The 19,309-nt window shown below is 37.3% G+C and overlaps 1 protein-coding gene across 3 annotated transcripts in view; it reads left to right on the forward strand.

Annotated features, from left to right (window-relative positions):
* Positions 1–1,306: 1,306 nt before the first annotated feature.
* The window catches only part of LOC145465187 (uncharacterized), a 31,553-nt gene continuing 13,550 nt past the window's right edge, over positions 1,307–19,309 (forward strand). The window contains exon 1 of one of the 3 annotated variants that reach the window (XM_081448955.1): positions 1,307–1,364. The gene's annotated coding sequence lies outside the window, so the exon portion shown is untranslated. Of the gene's footprint in view, positions 1,365–5,598; positions 6,414–19,309 lie in introns of those variants that run through there. The other 2 variants (XM_081448956.1, XM_081448954.1) reach the window with 2 other exon arrangements.

Here is a 19,309-nt window from a genome sequence, read left to right on the forward strand (position 1 = left end):
TTTCGTATTTAATTTTAGCTTTATTATTCCTAAAACGTGTGTAATTGCTTGATTTACCACGGCGGTGAATTTTGATGGAAAGTTAGAACAGATGTGTTATAAACGAGCTTGGAAATCTCTAAGGATTTTAGAATCGTTATGAGGCCGTAATTGTAAAGTGTAAGGTTTCTAGAGTACCACTGGTTAAGGAGGCCTTTCATTTTGTTTAGTTTCTGTTCAAAACATTTTTGCTGTAAACAATTTCATTATTATACGAGATATTAAATTCTAGTGCGAGTACAGAGTTGGCTCGCCAAGCAATTCCAAGGGGTTTTGCTGTGTTTTTGCGACTTGCGCCTAACCACATGCCTTCAGTTTTACTTTTATTTATTTCTATGCCAGAACATACATGGAAGTTTGACAAAAGTTTGAATAAATTTGTAGCAGATTTCGTGTCAGAAACAAAGGCAGTAGTGTAATTTATAATGCATATGATCCGTGCACTTTATGCTTTTAAGAATGAGCTAAGGATTAATTCAAAGAAACAGTGTAGACCTGACAAGAGAGATGAACTCGGAAAATGAAGGCGTTTATCAGGAAGGATTTAATTTGCTCTCAAACTTTAAAACTTAAGGGATTTGATTACGTAATTTTCTAGGAATTTGAAGTTGGCTCAAGGGCACAATGACATTGCACAGAGGGGAGTCGAGTGATATTTTCCCATCAAATGTGTTTGGTATTCTGTGGGTAAAATTAATTAAAATTCACTGTCGATCTTTTCAAATGAATAAATATTGCATTACTTTCCTCTAAAACAAGCAGGTCTAGCAGAACCTGTTAATCGTTATACCGTTTTGACATTATTTATGCACGCTGGAAGTATTGTCAACGCTCTGCTGATTTCTTTTTTACGTATTAAAAATGAGAATGAAATGGAAGTTAACAACAATAAAAACCAAAAGAGACATTAGCTCGTCAGAGGTTTAATTTTTGTTTTTCAGAAATCGTTTTAAATGCCGTAAACCCATGGCAAGATCGCGAAGACATGACAGTTTGTTTGGGTCAAAATTCCAAGAACCACACTGATGTTAAAACAACACTTTTATTAGCAAAGACAAAGTAATCAAAGACAAGACAAATCTAAGAGTGGTCGTCCACAATAAAGCTCGTCAAGCGTAATAAAACCTGCTTAACTTAGCTTGCTTATGATAATTCTAGTTACTGATTGGCAAGTTGAGGACAAAGGGTAGGCGTTGGTTGACAGACATTAGCAATTGCATGGTTGGAAACGGAATAAACTGAGCGCATCCCTCGCTATCAGCCCGCAACAGCTTGCAAGTTGTTATCGAGTCTTACCTGTTCTGGTGGATAAGTCGAAAGTATAGGTGAGTTTGTTATGTTATGAATACGTATTTTTTTTCACAGAAAAAAGCGGTCAAAGTTGTGGGCAATGTTGTAGCAAACAAATCTTGCGTTTTAGGTCATATTAAAAGAAGAAATGGTTCCGCGTACTTTCGATAATCTAGCTAAATCGTGATGAAGACTAAGGTGTATTTCCTTCCGACTTACTTAAGAGACTCTTATTTCATGTAGCTGATCATTGTGTTATAGAAATGCCAGTACGATTCATTTCTAAACGCTGCACATGTTGAATCTCCTGCTTGACGGAATTTCAAGTTGAAGCACGATGGCTATCGAGCGATTTTCTTTGAATGACCAATCTGAGCACTTTATTTTCAGTTTCTCTCAAACCTTTTCTTGATTACTTTCCAAACGCGATCAAGACAGTAAGACTGCCGGCAATAACCTGGAAAATACATTGCTACAAACCGGTTAGGACCACGGATTCTACTGACGGATGCCATCCTTTGGTCCTGGTTAGAAATTTCCACTGTATCCGAGTATTTACAGCGCGTTTTCTGATTTTAACAATGAACAAGAACAGGCTTGATAATGGAGGTGAGCTCAAGAAAAAATTGTCGTCTTTTTGAGGGTGGTTTTAAAGCTTGAAGTTTTCAAACTTGAAGGACTTGATAGGGAAGTTTTCTCGGAATTCGAAGAAGACTCAGACAGCGGTGAAGGCATAAATACATTGGAAGTCAAGCGAAATTTTCCCATCAAGTATGCTCGCTATTCCCAGAGTAAAGCAAACCAGCTTATGTTAATCTTACGCTTTCTAGATCAACTAACGGTTGTCTAATGCACATTAATCAACAATGGATTAACTTCATTTTAAACAAGCGGGACTTAGCCCGATGCAAAGTGCAGATCAGCGTTCTTTGTTCGAAAATAGTGCAATAATTATTGTCATCCGATATGGTGAATTCGGTCCAGTTTGGATAAAACTAAGCATTTATTTTTTCATAGAATGGAAAGAGGCATGGGTTCATCATCCGATGGCTTTACTCCCTTGTTACGCCGAACTTTTAACGACATAATTATAAACATCTGTTTAGGGTTGAAATTCTAAGAACTGCACTGACAATAAAATAATACTACAACTTATCTATAGGTAAATCATAGATCTCAGTTTTAAGCAAACTGCATCTTCACCCGTTTCTGTTCTTGTATACATCTTGACTCCAAATATTACAGCGCTGAAGTCGATTTTGTAGTTCTGTAGTTCAACTGACTCGTGCGGTCAATTGCGAAGGCTCGCTGTGATCAGTTCAAAATGAAAGAGGAACAAATTGAGGTGGCTGCTGGATGTATTCAACACTCCTAACAGTCTGGCCTCTCTTGGAAATCCCATGCATTGATCGATTCTAATGGTTCTGTTAAAGTTGATCCGTTATTACTCTCTAAAACATTCTGAAAAGAAACCTGATGTAGCCGAATTGGTCGCTATTCCCTTGTCTGTCAAGAATGTAACCAGACCTTACGTGAACGACTCGGACAAGTTCTTGGAATCTATTCTTGACGGGTTGAAACTTTAAGGAATGCTTATTTCTATCTTAGGGAGAAAAAACGAAAAGTCTCTTGAACGCCTGCAACGACGAGCTGCGAAAATCGTATACGGTTTTAAACCTGACATACCCACGGAAACAATACTCGAGAACCTACGCTGGCCGCCTCTTACAAAAACCATGGAAAAGCACTGTGCACTGTTAGTTAACAAGTACTTGGTCGGAGAAGTTCCTCCATACTTTAAAGACTATTTCCTGTTACGCTGCCAGAGCGACAACCAACATGTTTTTAACAGATGCACTAGATCGTCAATCACTGACATTATACTTCCCAAATTTCATTTAGATGTCGCTAAAAATTCTTTTTATTATCATGGTGCATGCACATTTAATAGCCTTCCAACGAACGTAAAGATTTTGCCACCCAAGGAACGTTTCAAGGCTATCTCCGATTTTTTTTCTTAGGTTATTTTTTAGAACATTTTCAATTCGATATCCAATTTTTATGAGAATGCTATTACCTTTTTAAGCTTTTTAATTTTTTAAACATTTCTGCGTATCTTTTAAAGTAGTTAGTTTTTTATAGATTTATATTATTTATATATGCTCTTTTTATTTTACGTTATACAGGGCCCCCGTTCATACCAGTCCTGCGACTGAAGGGGTCACCCTGTTTAAATATCGATTATTATTATTATTATTATTATTATTATTATTATTATTATTAATATTATTATTAAACTCCGGAAAAGGAACTTCTATTTTATTTTGGTGGTGATATGTCAGGGGCAGAATGATATCGAAAGATAAACGAAGGAAAGTTTAAGAGCTAGAAACAATTAAAATGTATGATCTTCTATATTCTACGGTCCCTGAATTTTTCTCTGTCTACTTCAATTCCAACCACTAAAAGAAGCTAAAATTATAGAATACTTGTCCTCCGAGATAAATGACACTCTTAAAATCTTATTAGTAAATTAATATATTTTTTACAACAGATCAGCTATCGATACATTACCTATAATGTTTAGCTTTATTTTTAAAACATTTTATACTACATTTTGTGTTATTCATATTTTAGTGTAGATATCTTAGTCTTCTCAGTTTGCATTTTGTATTAGTCTGTGTCCTCTTGTTAGTGTGGGTTTCTCCCAGGCTACATGATTTGACACTTTAATAAAGTTTTATCATAATTATTCAGGGTGGAAGCTAAAAACCCATGACACGAACTATTGGCCAAATTTAGTGTTCGCGCAGCAAACATTCCATTCAGATCAAAACTGAAAACTGTCAATCTAAGCCGTTTCTTTCTAAGCATTTCTCGGTGTTCAATAGCAGTGAAACTTAAAGAAATTTTAGTACTTAGATTTTTGAATAGCCTTGCAGATTTAAATTAAAGACCTTCCTCAGTTACACCCACGACCGAGATAATGGTAAGAGGTTTCTACTGTCTCAATGAAAATGACAGACCTATCTTCGTGCTTCTTGGTGGAGACCATGAATCTTCATCATGGAAACTCCTGCATGGCTGAAACTGTTCTCTTGGCCATCTAACTTACAGTGTTGCATTGTGCAAGTGAAATTTGCATTTAAATTTGTTTGGTGTGGATAAAACAACCTTGTTCAAGGAGTAGTGTCATTTGCTAAGACTGACTGTGATCACTGAGTTCAAAATGAAAGAGGAAACAAATTGAAGTTATCGTTGGTTGTATTTAATACTCGTAACAGTCTTGGCTGTCTTTGAAATCCTATCCCCCAAGGTAAACTTTATTCTTGGAAACTAAAATCTTACCACATGACTATGAGCCAAGTTAAGAGTTTATGAATGCGTACATTCGATTTATTCAGGTCAAACTGACTGCTAAAACTGACATGTCAACCTAAGCATTTCTTTGCCGTGTGGTCCACGGCAACAAGACATAACAAATTTAAATTTAAGTACTTTAAGTTTTGACGGGCCTTGCAGGCTTCAAATTAAAGACTTTCTACAGCTACATCTACGACGTATAATATTAATAAACCCTTACTTATGTTGCGTTGAGAATGACTGATCTGCCGTTTAGGCTTATACCCGCCGAGCTTAACTCTTGCTCTTTGCTCAAGAACATCTTCATCATGGAAACTCCTGAATGGCAAAAACTGAGACTACAATAGCACCGCTAGCATCGATCTTGTACAACTTTCACAGTTCCACTTCACTTCTATTGTCGTTTAGAATTAACAGGTACTTTCACAACATCGCTTCTTATAGCTTTCTTGAATTATATCCTTCCAACTGAACATCGCCGAAATGGTAATGTTTCGTGAATTTCGCTATATAATCTAAAGATTGTTAAACTCACCAAAATATTATTGGAAAAGAAATTTGCATTTTTGGGAGACACTTAAGCCGCCGGTTGGTCTCACTTGAAGTTCTAGAGTATTCAAGCCACATAACTAGCATTTCTGATAAAACACTTATATACTTCAGTTCAAAGGTGAAACGTTTCTGTGCTAGGCTATTCAGGTTCCATGCAACCAAAGTTGTGAAGGCTATTTCTGAACGCCGCTTCCACTAACTCGACAGCTTACCATACTTCGGTCTTAATTCCGACTAATTAGAAATTTATATTTCATATAACCAGTGTGCTTCATGCTTTTAAGAATGAACTAAAAATTAATTCAAAGAAACAGTTTAGACCTGACAAGAGAGATGAACTCGGAAAATAAAGGCGTTTTTTAGGAAGGTTTTTTACTCTAAAACTTCAAAACTTAAGGGATTTGATTACGTAGTTTTCTAGGAATTTGAAGTTGGCTCAAGGGCACAAAGGCATTGCACAAAGGCAAGTCGAGTGATATCTTCCTATTAAGTGTGTTTGGTATTCTCTTAATAACGTAGCTTAAATTATCTGGCACATTCTATAGAAATTAACAGTTGTCGATCCTTGGAAATGAATAAATGTTGCATTACTTTGTACTAGAGCAAGCGCGACTTAGCCCGATGCAAAGTGAAAGATAAAGATCACCTAGGAGAACCTTTCAGTTGTCAGTCCTTTTGACATTATTTAAAATGCAGGCCGGAAGTATTGTCAAGTGAATTCATTCCAGATAAGAGGAGAATAAAACTAAAGTTAACAACAATAAAGACCAAAAGAAACAACAGCTCATCAGAGGTTTAATTCCTCGTTTCGCAGAAATCGTTTAAATGCTGTAACTCCCCTGGCCAGAGCGCGAAGACATGAAAGTTTGTTTGGGTCAAAATTCCGAGAAAGTTAAAACAACTTTATTATTAGCTTACGCAAATCTAGGATAGCTCGCCCACAATAGAACTCATCCAGCGTGATAAAAACCTGCTTGACGTGTTTATGATAATTCTATTTTACTGATTGGTAAGTTGAAGACAAAGGGTAGGCGTTGGCTGACAGACATGCGCAATTGCGTAATTGGAAACGGAAAAAACTGGACGCATCCTTACCCATCAGCCCGCCACAGCTTGCAAGTTGATGTCGTTGAGTCTAACCTGTCCTGGTGGATAAGTCGAAAGTATAGGTGAGTTATTATGTTATCACTGCGTATTTAAAGCAATAAAACCAGCGGTCAAAGTCGCAGGCAATGTTGTAGCAGGCAAATATTGCGTTTTTATATGTCATATTCAGTACAAGAAGCAATGGTTTCGCGTACAGTTTCGATGATGTAGCCAGATCGTGATGAAGGCTAAGGCGCATTTTACTCTAACTTACTTAACAGACTTTTATTCTATGTAGCTGATCTACGTGTTCTGGAAATGCCACTACGATTTAATTTTATACGCTGTACATGTTGAATCTCCTGCTTGCAGCAATTTCAAGTTGGAGCAAGATGGCTATCGAACGATTTTCTTTCAATGAAAAATATAAGCACTTTATTTTCAGTTTCTCTCAGGTCTTTTGGTAGTTACTTTCCAAAATTGACTAGGACACGAAGACCGCAATAAGCGGGAAAATACACTGATACAGACCGGTGAAGACCAATTGTGACCGTGGGTTCTTTACCGACGTGACCATTCTTCGGTACTGATTTGAAATTCATACTCATAATATTTTCACTGCTTTTAAGAATGGACCAAGATTTAACACAGAAAGGGGGAAGCAGACTTGATAGGAAGAAGTGAACTCGGTAAAAAGAGGGCGTTTTGTCGAATGTTAATCAATAAACATTGACCGTTCTGCTTTCATCCAAAACAAGCGCAATTTGGCCTGACGCGAGTGAAATTAAAGATCGCTCGGGAGAGCCAGCCCTTAAGTCTTCCCTTGTTTTGCGGATAGTATAAGAAGTAGTTTCATCCAGTTTGGTGAATTAAGTTCAGGTTAGATGATAAAAGTACATATTGAGGATAACAGAAACCGAGAGGAGCTGGCATAGGTTCACAGCTTGAGTTATTCCCTTTTTACGGCGATATTGTGAACATATATTCACTTATAAATATTTGACTGGGTAGGAACTTCCAAGAACTGCACTGCTACAACCTAGCTAGGTAAATCAAAGACCTTAGTTTTCAGCGAAATGCATCTTCAACCGTTCCTGTTCTTGTGTGCGTCTTGACTCAAAACATTAAAGCTCTGAAGCCCATTTGGCTCCAACTAGTTGAACTGACTCGTGCGGTCATTTGGGAAGGCTCGCTGTGACAAATTCAAAATGAAAGAGAAACAAATTGAAGTGCCTCTTGATGTATGTAATCCTCCTGATAATCTGGCTTCTCTCGGAAATCCTATGCATTGATCGATTCTAATCGTTGTGTGAAAATTAATTTGATATTACTCTGTAAAAACAACTCGAAAGGAAACGCGATGATGCCAAATTGGCCGATGTTTCCTTGTCTATCAAGAATTTAACCAGACCTTATGTGAACGATCCGCAGTTTCTGACTGGCATTACAGATTTAAATTAAAGACGTTTTACAGTTACATCAACAACTCATATTTTAGTAAGAGCTTCCTACACTGTCTCAATGAAACTGACTGACCTATCTTTTATTTGTGCTTCTTGGTCAAGACCATCAATCTTCATCATGGAACTCTTGCATGGCTAAACCTGTTCTCTTGGCCACCGAAGCTACGGTGCTGTCTTTTCCAAGTGAAATTAGCAGTTTAATTTGTTTTGTGTGTATAGATGAAATAAACTTGTTCAGGGTAAAGAAAGGTATTTTGATGGAGTTTTAAGTCAATGCTGTCACTTAACTGTAAGTCGCTTTAGGTAACTTATTGGCTCAAATAATGGAACTGAATCACGAACGCATTTCTGGGAAATTAAATAAGTTGAAGAACTCTTTCAGCAATGTGATCTATTAATACTTTCTATTAGGTTACTTCTGCTTTCATTTATCGTTTACTTTATTAAAACATGGACTACATGAATTTATCTACAGTATTGTGAATGTCTAACGAATTTTGGATTTATTTTTATGAAAGTTTACTGACGTATAACAATCGCATAGTTAAAACCGCGAACTTAGCCACAATTATATCTGCAGGCTTCAGTTCCATTGTCGTTTATAAAGAACAGAGACTAGTTGTTTTCACAAAATAGCTGCTTGTATCTTCCTTGATGATATTCTTCCACTTCACATGATATCTCAGAATGGGCAGTGATAATATCCTATTGACGGATTGTAAACTCTTGCAACTTCTTAGAAGAGAAATTTGCATTTTTTGCAGACGCTAAAACTGCCGGTAGGTCTCAGTTGAAGTTCTAGAACATTCAAGCCACATAATCAGCTTTTCTGAGAAACAATGTTGAAGAGTGCACTAAGAACATCACATTATTTTAATTTCACCTGTTAGAATCATTTAGATAACTTAGCGAGTTTTGACAATAAAATATCTGTCCATGACAGTAGCGGTAAAGTTTAGTGAATATTGGTTTCAATGTCGTGACAAAGTTCAACGACTTCAAGAAACAGGCGTTGGATGGCAGAGATATGTGATTGCAACATTTGGAAACTGTGCGCACCTTTCGTCATCAGCCAGAAACAGCTTGCAAATTGTAGCCATTCACTGTTAACTATTCTGGTGAATAAGTGGAAAGTAAAGGTAAGTTCGCGTAAGGTTATACTGCGTACTCTTTTGAAAAACGTGAAGGGTTTTGCGCAATGCTGCTGAGATTAAGAGAATCACGCGTTCTGGAATCATATTAAAAGAAGCAATGGTTTTCGCTTACTTTCGATGATCTAGCTAGATCGCGTTGAGGTCTAAGGTGTATTTCCCCTTAACTTAATTACTCAACAGAGTTTTATTCTATGTAGCTGATCAACGTGTTTTAGAAGTGGACGATTCAAACACTGTACGTGTTGAATTCCTTTGCTTGCCACATCGATGGATGTTTCTGCAATGAAAAATCGAAGTACTTTATCTGAAGTTTCACTTCATTTCTTGATTACTTTCCAAATCAGTTCATCCACACAACTCCATAATTGTTGTTTAATGCGAGGACTTTTTGTGTAAGCCGGGCGTCAGTATTCTGGTCCTAGAATGCCCTCAAGACTACTTCTGAACACAGCTTCCATTCCAATTGACGCGTACAATCCTTCCGTAGTAATTACAAATTTATACTTCATATGATCTGTTTGCTTTCTGCTTTTAAACAGGGAAACAGTTTAGACTTGAGTTATATAAAGGCGATTTTGGGGATGGCTTTTTAAGCTTACAATAACAAAGGGATTTTATTATGTAGTCTTCCGCAGTTTTGCTATCAAGTATGCCCCGTCGCGATTGTTCTTAGAGTAAAGCGAACCAGTCTGATTAGTTTAATCTTAGACTTTCTGCATAAACTAACGGTGGTTGAACGTAAATGAATAAACACTGGATTAATTCAACTGAAATAAGCGAGATTTACCACAATGCAAATCGTGATAAATAAAGATCAGTCAGCAAGGCGTTGAAGTCTCCCTCTTGTTTTGAAAATAGTGCAAGTATATTGTCATCTGCTTTGGTGAATTTAGTCCAGTTTAGATGAGAGTAAAAATGACGTTAACATAACACGAAAAGAGACATAAGTTCAGCAGCCAATAGCTTTATAGTGCCTTGTTACGCCGAAATTTTGAAGACCTAATTATAAAGGTTTGTTTGAGGTCTCCCACTGACAACGAAAAAAACATTATGGCGTAAGCCTAGTAGGTACATCTAAGATCTTAGTTGTTAGCAAAATGCATCTTCGTCCATTTCTAGCTCTGTTCCGGCTTGTGTATGTGTTGAGTCAAAAAATTAAACCCTGACGTCTACTTTGTTGCACTAAGTTCACTTTAGTCGTGTCATTTACTAAGACTGACTTTGATCACTGAGTTCAAAATGAAGAGGAAACAAATTGAAGTGATCGTTGGTTGTATTTAATACTCGTAACAGTCTTGGCTGTCTTTGAAATCCTATCCCCCAAGGTAAACTTTATTCTTGGAAACTAAAATCTTACCACATGACTATGAGCCAAGTTTAGAGTTTACGAATGTCTACATTCGATTCATTCAGGTCAAACTGACTGCTAAAACTGACATGTTAACCTAAGCATTTCTTTGCCGTGTGGTCCACGGCGACAAGACATAACACATTTAAATTTAACTACTTTAAGTTTTGACAGGCCATGCAGGCTTCAAATTAAAGACTTTCTACAGCTACATCTACGACGTATAATATTAATAAACCCTTACTTATGTTGCGTTGAGAATGACTGATCTGCCATTTAGGCTTATACCCGCCGGAGCTTAACTCTTGCTCTTTGCTCAAGAACATCTTCATCACGGAAACTCCTGAATGGCAGAAACTGAGACTACAATAATACGGTTAGCATCGATCTTGTACAACTTTCACAGTTCCACTTCACTTCCATTGTCTTTTCGAGTTAACAGGTACTTTTTACAACATCGCTTCTTATAGCTTCCTTGAATTATATCCTTTCAATTGAACATGTCAGAAAGGACCATGATTATGCCCTCCTACTAATTTTCGGTAATGTTTCATGAATTTCGTTATGTAATCTAAAGATTGTTAAACTCACCAAAATATTATTGAAAGAGAAATTTGAGTTTTTGGGAGACACTTAAGCCGCCGATTGGTCTCACTTGAAGTTCTAGAGCATTCAAGCCACATAACTAGCATTTCTGATAACACAATGTTGAACAGTACATAATGCACATCACATTTATCCAAAGTTTAGAGAATATTGGTTTGAAAGCCAACAAAATTGTTTTCAAAGTTTATACTTAAGTAACTTTCGTGAAAAAGTTGTGGCAAATCAATAAATATACGCAAACTATAATAACCAGTAAAATACCCTTGTATACATTAGTTCAAAGGTGAAACGTTTCTGTGCTAGGCTATTCAGGTTCCATGCTACCAAAGTTGTGAAGGCTATTTCTGAACGCCACTTCCACTAACTCGACAGCTTACCATACTTCGGTCTTAATTCCGACTAATTAGAAATTTATATTGCATATAACCCGTGCGCTTCATGCTTTTAAGAATGAACTAAGGATGAACTCAAAGAAACAGTTTAGACCTGACAAGAGAGATGAACTCGGATAATAAAGGCGTTTTTTTAGGAAGGTTTTTTGCTCTCAAACGTCAAAACTTAAGGGATTTGATTACGTAGTTACCTAGGAATTTGAAGTTGGCTCAAGGGCACAAAGGCATTGCACGAGTGATATTTTCCCATTAAGTGTGTTTGGTATTCTCTGAGTAACGCAAATCATTCTAAATTATCTTTTACTTTCTATAGTAATTAACAGTTGTCGATCCTTGGAAATGAATAAATATCACACTACTTTGTACTAGAGCGAGCGTGACTTAACCCGATGCAAAGTGAAAGATAAAGATCACCTAGGAGAACCGTTAAATCGTCTCTCCTTTTGACATTATTTATAACGCAGGCCGCAAGTATTGTCAACGCTTTGGTGAATTCACTCTAGATAAGATGAGAATAAAACGAAACTTAACAACAATAAAAACTACTGTAACTCCTTTTGCCAGATCGCGAGGACATGAAAGTTTGTTTGGGTCAAATTTCCAAGAAGTATACTGACGTTAAAACAACACATATATTAGCTAAGGTAAATCTAAGAAAGCTTGCCCACAATAGAACTCATCCAGCGTGATAAAACCTGATTGACGTGTTCATGATAATTCTAGTTTAGTTGACTGGTCAATCGAGGACAAAGTGTAGGCGTTGGCTGACTGACATGCGCAATTGCGACGATTGGAAACAGAATAAGCTGCACGCATCCTTTTCCATCAGCCCGCCAGAGCTTGCAAATCGTTGTCATCGAGTCTAACCTGTTCTGGTGAATAATTCGAAAGTAAAGGTGAGTTGTTATGTGAAGACTGCGTATTAAAAAAAGAAAACGGGCGGTCAAAATTGTGGGCGATGTTGTAGCAAACAAATCTTGCGATTTTAGGTTTTTATTACGAGAGGCAATTGTTCTTCGTACTTTCGATGATCTAGCTAGAACGTAATGAAGGCTAAGGATGTAGTTCCTTCTGACTTACGTTACAGACTTTTATTATATGTAGCTGATCAACGTGTTATAGAAATGCCAATACGATTCCTTTTTATACGCTGCACGTGTTGAATCTCCTGCTTGCAGCAATTTCAAGTTGGAGCAAGATGGCTATCGAACGATTTTCTCTGAAGGAATAATATAAGCACTTTATTTTCAGTTTCTCTGAAATTTTTTGTTTGTTACTTTCCAAAATTGATTAGGACACGAATATCGCAAGAAGCCGCGGGCAAATACACTGCTACAGACCGGTGAAGACCAATTCTGACCGCGGGTTCTTTACCGAAGCGACCATCCTATGGTCCTGATTAGAAATTCATACTTCTTGATATTTTCATTGCTTTTAAGAACGGACCAAGATTTAACAGAGAATCAAGAGAAATAGAACGGGGGAAACAGACTCGACAAGAAAAGTGAACTCAGTAAAAAGGAGTTTTTGATGATAGCTTTCAGTTCAATCGATGAGCTCCAACTTCAGAGCTTAAAGGATTTAATAATTTAGTTTTCTGGGAATTTGAAGTTGACTCAAGGCCACAAAGGCTTTAAGAGTCGAGCGATATTTCTCCATGAAGTACGCTCGCTGTTCTTAGCTTATATTCACCTTACTCTTTCTACATCAACTAACGGTTGTCGAATGTAAATTAATGGGTGGAAAATCAAAGACCGCTTAGGAGAGCCCAGCCATTAAGTCTTACCTTGTTTTGATAATAGTGCAAGAAGTATTTTCATCTGGTTTGGTGAATTCAGTCCAGTTTAGATGAAAGTAGACATTGATGATAACAAAACCGAGAAGAGGCATACGCTCATCAGCCGATGGCCCGTATAATTCCCTTTTCACGTCGAAATTGTAAAGACGTGCATATTCACTTATAAAGATATGTCTGGGTTAAAAATTCCAAGAACTGCACTGCTAAAACCTAGCTAGGTAAATCAAACATCTTAGTTTTAAGCGAAATGCATTTTCATCCGTTCCTGTTCTTGTGTGTACTTCTTGATTCAAAACATTAAAACTCTAAAGCCCATTTCGCTCCAACTAGCTAGTTCAGCTGACTCGTGCGGTACTTAATTCTCCTGATAGTCTGGCCTCTCTCGGGAATCCTATGCATTGATCGATTGCAATCGTTGAGTGAAAATTAATGTGATATAACTCTCCAAAACCACCTCCAAAGGAAACGTGATGCAGCCAAATTGGCTGATGTTCCCTTATCTGTCAAGATTTTAATCACACCTTATGTGAACGATTCACAGTTTCTGACTGACATCACAGATTTAAATTAAAGACGTTTTTCAATTGCATCCACAACCGATATTTTAGTAAGAGCTTTCTACTCTCTCAATGAAAATGAACAACCTATCTTTATACCCGAGCCTAATTCGTGCTTCTTAGTCAAGACCATCAATCTTCATCATGGAAACTTTTGCATGGCTGAAATTGTTCTCAGTCTCGGCCGCCGAAGCTACGGTGCTGTATTGTCCATGTAAACTTTAAAAGTTTAATTTGTTCTGTGTGTATAGATAAAACAAACTTGTTCAAGGTGAAGAAAGGTATTTCGATGGAGTTTTAAATCAATGCTGTCACTTAACTATAAGTTGCTTTAGGTAACTTATTGGCTCAAAGAATGGAACTGAATCACGAACGCATTTCTTGGAAATTTGATAAGTTGGATAACTCTTTCAGTAATGTGATGCTTAATACTTAAAACATTCACTACGTGTTATTTTTTGCAGTATATGTGAATTTCAAACGAATTTTAAATTTATTTTCATGAAAGTTTACTGATGTATACCAGTCACATAGTTAAAACCATGAACTTGGCCACAATATCTGCAGAATTCAGTTCCATTGTCGTTTTTTGTTCTTAAAAGAACAGATACTTTCACAAAATAGCTTCTTATATCTTTCTATATGATGTTTTTCCAATTCAACATTTCAGAATGGGCAATGATAATACCCTATTGTTTGTGCACTCTTGCATCATATTAGAAGACAAATTTGCATTCTTGGGAGACAATCAAGACACCAGTTGGTCTCACTTGAAGTTCTAGAGCATTCAAGCCACATAATTAGCTTTTCTGAGAAACAATGCTGAAGAGTGCACAAGGTATATCACGCTATTTTAATTTATGAGCGAGTTATCCATGACAGCAGTGGTAACGTCCAGTGAATATTGGGTTCAAAGTCGTGACAAAGTTGTTTCCAAAATTAACACGAAAATAATATTCTTGACAAAGTTGTGGCAAAACCATGACGTATAAAAATAAACCTTTTCATTGGTTGATTATCAATCGCATGATTAATTCAAGCATGCGTGGTTTCTTTGCTCTGCATTAACTTTTCTTCAGTTAATAAAAAGCTTCTGAATTACTTTCTCGTATCAAGCTGTTTTCACGTGTTCAGGCAGTACATCATTCTAGTTATTCTAGTTTAACTGATTGGTAAGTTTAGGACAGAAAGAAGACGTTGGCTGGCCGACATGCGCATTTGCAACAATTGGAAACAGAATAAACTGTGCATACCTTTCGCCATCAGCCAGCAACAGCTTGCAGATTGTGGCTATTCAGTGTTGACTATCCTGGTGAATAAGTCGAAAGTAAAGGTAAGTTGGTGTAAGATGACTGCGTAACTTTGAAAAACTTTCAAAGTTTTGGAAAATGCTGCTGAACAGATCAATAGAATCACGGCTTTATTACAGGAAACAGTGGTTCCGCGACCTTTCGATGATCTAGCTATATTTATCGCGTTGAAGACTAAAGTGTATTTCCTCCCTACTTACTTTAAAGACTGTTATTCTTTGTTGCTGATCAACGTGTTGTCGGAAGTGGACGATTTAAACGCTGCACGTGTTGATTTCTTCTGCTTGTCACAATTTCAAGTCAGAGCGAGACGGCTGTCGAACCATGATTGTTTTTTCGAATGAGCAATCTCAGCACTTTATTTGAAGTTTCATTTCATTTCTTGATCAGTTCATTCACACGCCCCAATAATTGTTATTTAGCGTGAAGAGGTTTTGTGCGAGGCGACAGTATCTGGTCCCAACCAATGCTCTCAAGACCACCTCTGAACGCACCTTCCATTGCAATTGACGCGTACCATCTGTCGGTCGTAATTACAAATTTATACTACATATGATCTGTTTGCTTTCTGCTTTTAAACAGGGAAACAGTTTAGACTTGAGCTGAGGGCGATATTGAGGATGGCTTGTTAAGATTACAATTAAGGGATTCCATCAGTAGTACATAGCCTTCCGATATTTTCGCAACAAGCGTGTTCAGTCGCTATTCTTAGAGTAAAGCGAACCAGTTTGATTTAATCTTAGACCTTTTGCATAAGCTAGCGGTGCTCAAAGGTAAACGAATAAACATTGCCTTAATTCAACTAAAATAAGCGAGATTTAGCACGATGCAAAGTGAGATAAATAAAAATCACTCAGCAGAGACTTGAAGTCTCCTCCTTGTTTCGAAAATAGTTCAAGTATTATCATCTGCTTTGGTGAATTCAGTCCCGTTTAGATCAGAGTGAAAATGACCTTAATATAACACGAAAAGAGACATAAGTTCATCAGCCGATAGCTTTATATATTGCCTTGTATGCCGAAATCTTGAAGACATAATTATAAAGGTTCGTTTGACACCGAAATTTTAAGAAGTCAACTGAATTAAACAAAAAATGACATAAGCCTAGCTAGGTAAATCGAAGACCTTAGTTGTTAGCAAAATGCATCTTCATCCGTTTCTAGCTCTGTAACGGCTTGTATATGTGTTGAATCAAAAAAGAAATTTAAAAACTAAAAGTCTGAGGTCTACTTTGGTCCAATTAGTTCACCTGACTCATGTAATTTGCTAAGACTCGCTGTGATCAGTTTAAAATGAACGAGGAAACAAATCGTAACAGTCTGGCCCGCCTGTCTTTGAAATCCTATGCCCCAAGGTAAACTTTATTCTTGGAAACTAAAAGCTTCCCACATGACTATGAGCCAACTGTAAGAGTTTACGAATGTGTACATTCGATCCATTCAGATATAAACTGAAACTGTCAACATAAGCACCTCTTCGCTGTGTTGTCCACGGCGACAAAACACAACAAATGCGAATTATAGTACTTTAATTTTCGACCGGCCTTACAGGCTTTAAATGAAAAACGTTCTACAGCTGCATCTACGACGTATAATATTAATAAGCCCCTTCTTATGTCGCTTTGAGAATGACTGATCTGCCTTTTAGGCTTATATCTGCCGGAGCTTACGTCTTGCTCTTTGCCCAAAAACATCTTCATCATGGAAACTCCTGCATGGCCGAAACTGAAACTCCAATAATACGGCTAGCATCGATCTTATACAACTTTTACAGTTCCATTTCAGTTCCAGGAGCTGCAGCATATCAAGTGTTCTTGAGTCACATCACAAGAAGCCATGCTTTCATGGAGTTTCGATGATTCAGCTGGATTAGATTAGAGACGAAGGTCGCTTATTCTTCCTGACTTATGTAACAAACTTTTATTCTATTTTGCTGATCGACATGGTAGAGAAGTGGACGATTTAAGAACCACTGCCTGTAAACATGGAGAATCCGACGACAGGTCGGAAAATTTGGATTTTCTTTTATTACGTCAAAAAGACCCGTTTGGTGAACTTTCTTCAGAAATATCCTTTAAAGGTTCCAGCGGGTACACATTTTTGCGAAATCGATATCTAGGAAAGTTCAAAATACCGCTCAATCAACCAAGATGGCCGAGGAAATTTATGCAAAATTTCACACTTTCAACAGGCCAGTGCAGAAAGAAGGAACTTGCCTGGATTTTCATGTTCACACAGTTTGTAATTTACACTTTTATCATTCCTCTCAGCTAAAAGTCATCTTGAATTAAAAATGTTTTGTCTACTTCTTGCCCGTTTGAAAAATACAACTATCGCAATTTAATTTAGATGTAAAATTTCAACTGATTACAGAAGGTCATAACTTTTCTAGTATACAAATCTCTTGACAAATAAAAGGTTCTAAAGAAAGAGCTATGCTATGGGTATACCATATCTAAATGGCTAGTTTGGCCTGTGGAAATTAAGCAAAGCCATTTCTGAACGCCTTGGAAATGAATAAATATTGCATTACTTTGTACTAGACAAGCGCGACTTAACCCGATGAAAAGTAAAAGATAAAGATCACCTAGGAGAACCTTTCAATCGTCACTCCTTTTGACATTATTTATATTGCAGGCCGGAAGTATTGTCAAGTGAATTCGCTCCAGATAAGAGGAGAATAAAACTAAAGTTAACAACAATAAAAACCAAAAGAAACATCAGCTCGTTAGAGTTTAATTCCTCGTTTCGCAGAATTCGTGTAAATGCCGTAACTCTATTGGCCAGATCGCGAAGACATGAAAGTTTGTTTGGGTCACATTTCCAAGAACTATACTGACATTAAAACAACACTATTATTAGTTTACGCAAATCTAAGGCAGCTCGTCCACAATAGAACTCATCTAGCCTGATAAAACCTGTTTGACGTGTTCATGATAGTTCTATTTTACTGATTGGCAAGATGAAGACAAAGGGTAGGCGTTGGCTAACAGACATGCGGAATTGCTTGATTGGAAACAGAATAAACTGAGCGCATCCTTCCCAAACAGCCCGCAACAGTTTGCAAGTTGATGTCACTTAGTCTTACCTGTTCTGGTAAACAAGTCGAAAGTATAGGTGAGTTATTGTGTTATGACTGCGTGTTTAAAACAGAAAACCAGCGGTCAAAGATGTAGGCAATGTAGCAAATCTTGCGTTTTTAGGTCATATCCAGTAGAAGAAGCAATGGTTTCGCGTACTTTCGATGTCGTGATGACGGCTAAGGTGTATTTCCTTCTGACTTACTTAACAGACTTTTATTCTATGTAGCTGATCTACGTGTTCTAGAAATTCTGATACGATTTATTTTTATACGCTGCAAATGTTGAATCTCCTGCTTGCAGCAATTTCAAGTGAGAGCAGGACGGCTATCCAACGATCTTCTTTCAATGAAAAATATAAACACTTTATTTTCGGTTTCTCTCAGATCTTTTGTTAGTTACTTTCCAAAACTGATTAGGACACGAAGACCGCAATAAGCGGGAAAATACACTGCTACAGAATGGTGAAGACCAATTCTGACTACGGATTCTTTTCCGACCCAACCATTTTTCGGTACTGATTTGAAATTCATACTTATAATATTTTCACTGCTTTTAAGAATGGACCAAAATTTAACAGAGAAATAGAACGGGGAAACAGACTTGATAAGAGAAGTGAACGCAGTAAAAAGAAGGCGTTTTTGATGATGGCTCTCGGTTCAATATGAGCTCCAATTGCAACCTCAGAACTTAAAAGGATTTGATAATTTCATCCGGTTTGGTGAATTCAGTCCAGTTTAGATGATGAAAGTAGATACTGATGATAACGTAAACCGAGAAGAGCTGGCATAGGTTCATTGCTTGAGTTATTCCCTTTTTACGTCTACATTGTAAAGACATATTCACTTATAAACATTTGCCTGGGTTTGAAATTCCAAGAACTGCGCGCACTGCTACAACCTAGCCAGGTAAATCAAAGATCTTAGTAAGCGAAATGCATCTTCAACCGTTCCTGTTCTTGTGTACGTCTTGACTCAAAACATTGTAACTCTGGAGCCCATTTTGCTCCAACTAGTTGAACTGACTCTTGCGGTCATTTGCAAAGGCTCGCTGTGACAAGCTCAAAATGAAAGCGAAACAGATCGAGGTGGCTCTTGATGTATTTAATCCTCCTGATAGCCTGACCTCTCTCGGGAATCCTATGCATTGATCGATTCTAATCATTCCGTGAAAACTAATTTGATATAACTCTGTAAAAACACCTCCGAAGGAAACGGGATGTAGCCAAATTGGCCGATGTTTCCTTGTCTGTCAAGAATTTAACCAGACCTT

This window comes from Orbicella franksi, chromosome 13, assembly GCF_964199315.1.
Source record: "Orbicella franksi chromosome 13, jaOrbFran1.1, whole genome shotgun sequence".
In the NCBI taxonomy this organism is placed as follows: Eukaryota; Metazoa; Cnidaria; class Anthozoa; order Scleractinia; family Merulinidae; genus Orbicella; species Orbicella franksi.